Below are 3,719 nucleotides of genomic sequence, written 5' to 3' on the forward strand. Positions count from 1 at the left end.
GGTAGAGGATCTGCTTCAGGGCCTGTTTCAAGGTGCCTGTTGCAGAAGAAATGGAAACTGTGAGTCGAGGAGACCAGAGGGTAGAGGAGAGAGAAGACCAACACCAGAAATGGACGAGCTAACTCAGACCAACAACGGTTTTGTGCAGCATTTTACAGAAAGTCTACAATCTACAAGTGATGGTGAGTGCTAGTTTTTTTTTTTTTTTACTTTCTCTGCATTAGATTGGCGCTGCTGTTGGCATTTGGTGCTGTTTTTTTTTTTTTTATTGTAAAGTGGTGTTTCCCATACAATCGCGCACACAGAAAGACAAGCACGCATGCATGAAAGCAGTGCGTGAGACTCATTGTATGCTACAATGTAAAAATTTCAAATAAAACATCGATTTTTGAAAAACAAATTTCATAAGAGTAGTGGTCACAACACAACATTGAGACCTCAGCTGAGACATCAGTGCTGCTGCCATGGAACTAGCATTATCCTCAAATAGGGTTGGGTAATAAGGTGTCCCGCTGTATCTAAAAATAGCAACGGTATCAATTACATCACCATCACTAAAAAAACAACAAAAAATATTATTGTATTATAATATTGTATTGGCTTTAATACCGAGAAAATGAGTGTTTGTCCAGCACATGTATGTGTGGTAGACTTTTCATTCAAAGACAGTTAGAACTATTAATAGGCTGATAGTACCATACAGATTTGTTGTCATGTGATGATAGATTCATACAGCACCCGTCATTTCCATCTTGCTGGGATGCTGAGAAGCACATGGGAGATGAGGTTAGGAACTTTTTATTTTTTTTTCCTGGTACAGGTACAGGTAAAGGAAGTGAAAACAGCAGGGTACAGTGGAACAGTAGAAGCAGAGTCTCCGTAGAGGAGGTGAAGGAATGAGCAGACCATGACGGCTTCAATTTTGCATTCAAGGAAAAGGAAGAGACGTCTTTCCCACAGAGGGATGTCCTGAAGGAGCTTCCTCCACCACAAAAGGCTGGAGGAACTGAAGGAGGGACAACGGTTCATATTCCCCTACAGTTGGAGTATTGAATAGTTGTTTTAAATAAATTGTTTTAAAACAAACTGGTAGGTTTGTTCTCTCAAGTTCAAAACTGTTAAAACTGTTTGTTAGCACAACATGCTCAGGTTCACAGTTTAAAACTCAGATTGCTAGCTTACTCCCAGAAGTCTCAGTTTACTGATTAATGTGGTTTAACTTATCCCTAACCTAAGTTGAGCCACAGGACCACCTTTTATTTACATTTTTTAAACAAGTCATTATTTTAAGCAGCTTTGCCAGAGATGCATTCTGATAATTTCATTTGATAGCAGAAATCAAGAAATAATGGTTTATGTTTTCATTCTATTTCTGTGTTATTTTATTTTTTTTAAGTAAATATGAAGCCCACTCTCCAAAACCTTGCATCCAGCCAATTCATTGCAAATAAGACCCCAGATTTCCACTGAGTGGCCCGAACAGAAATACTTTTCCAAAACAGATATTCAATATTTATATAATAAAGGTAGAAAACATGTTCACCTATCAGTTGAGGGCGAATCACCGTCAGCTGCGCCTGGTCATCAGTTAACGTGACACCATGTAGGCTGGTGACCATCCACTCTGTAACACCTGAACGGAAACTTCAACCTAAATCCCTCCAGACCAATTATTTCCCGAAAAGCCGAACAGCGGGCAATCATTGCTGCTGTGCTCAGAGACTCGATGCAGGACTGAGAGAATAAACTTTTACAAGTTCAGTTCAGGACCAGAGACAAGAACACGGAGCGTCCTCGGACTACAGGAGGATCTTCCACACAGCTGGCAGCAGGAGAGCTGAGCTGCACAAACAAACTGAATTGGGACGATCACAGTTCACACCGGTAAGTTGCCATCAATGTATAAACCGACAAACAAGTAATATGGAAAGGCCAGAGTCTTGTGAATGTTGCAGTAGTTCTCCTACAGCCTGTGAACAAGCAAGACATGAGCACCACTTTATGTGTTATATACTGAAACGTTTCACCTTTTAACATGATGAAATATATTGTCATAAGAACATACTTACCTTTCAATGAAGCAAGGTGATTTTGAATTAGTGACAGTAATACTGTACAGCGGAAACACGTGGGGAAGGTTTAAGATGTCAAACTGTGGATAATCCACAAAGCCATGCTGTTTGTAAAAACACATGTTAGTGGTGCTTTGTTGTTGTTGTTGTTTTTTTAGACATGTCAGTATATTTTCAGTAGAAGGTTTAATTAATCTTGGCTTTATGTTGAGACTGTTGTCATTTTCAGTAATGTTTTGGTTTTAGACATTTCCATGTATGTTCTGATCCACAACAAAGAAAAAAACTTTCAAGTGTCAATGTGAAGGTTATCATGGCGTTATTTGACCAGACCAGCCTGATCAGGATGAACTTTCTATGTATGTGTCGTCGCCCCCCCCCCCCCCCCCCCACACACACACACACACACACACACACACACTCAGTTCAGATTCACAGTGTGTGTAAGCAGACTGTTTTCATACAGACTGGTCCTGCTCTGAATACAAACAGTTCTTCTTTGTGTGCTCACGGTGTCTCCGCCATTCTGCCCTCATTTTTCATGTTTGTGTTTTTATTCAGTGGATTCATCGACTCTCTCTCTCTCCAGGATAATACATTCTCCTGTTCTGCTTAGAAACACACATTTGCTGTCGTTAAATTGCTGAGATATATATTGGAAGGGAGCGGAGAGTCACTTTAGTACTTTGTGTATTTAGTAGTTACTACAATTAAAAAGTAACTTCCAGTAAAAGTACCATTTGTCTTCTTCAAGTGGGCTGTTTTATTACTGTGCTTCATGCATTAGTGGCTCTGTCAGCTCATTAAGTTGATTCACTTGTTAAATTCAGCAGAAGTTAAATCGGACACACCTAGGATGAGGCATGATGAATGGGATCTTGGTGGGTCGTGCAAAAATAATTTAAGCTAATGACACTGAAAAGAAAACTAAACACCTAAAATCAACTATATGTGCAGAGAACTCTTTTGCATTAGTTGATGTTTAAACAGTATTGTGTTTGAAGTCTATAATTGTAAAGTCACCTCAAAACTCAGTTCAAGGTTGATGATAATATCACCCTCCAGTAAACAGGAGTTTAGTACAATAGTAAAAGTACTGGTCCAATGATGTCAGTAGCTTAGGACAAGATTGATGCTGGAGTTGCCCACCAGCAGAACAGAGAGACGACATCCCCAACTCTATATGACAACCGGGGATGAGAATCGATAAGATTTCTACAATTCTGATTCCATTTTCAATTCTGCTTAACGATTCGGTTCTTTATTGATTCGGTTCTTTCTCAGTTCTCATTGAAAAGAAACCTGCAGTATTAACAGCAGAGGACACGCATGTTCACGCTGCTGCTGGATTGAGATTCAAAACACGACAATCGTTGGAAGTTATTGCTGCTGTGTTTTGAGAATGTTTCTGCATGTTGGTCTGATTTCCTCCCTTTGGTGAAACATCCACTTTGCAACTAATGCAAGTTGCCCCGTTGACGTCCTTTCTCCTGAAACAGAAGCAAACCGTCTGCAGACTTGGTGAACGATTCCAAAGAATTGAAACATTGGGAAGTTGTTCTCAACAAGAACTGCTTTTCTATCCCCATCCCCTAATGACAACACTCAAAACGTCAATACCTGAAAGGGCATTTATGATTGCATGAT

This window comes from Blennius ocellaris, assembly GCF_963422515.1.
Source record: "Blennius ocellaris genome assembly, chromosome: 2".
Taxonomy (NCBI): Eukaryota; Metazoa; Chordata; class Actinopteri; order Blenniiformes; family Blenniidae; genus Blennius; species Blennius ocellaris.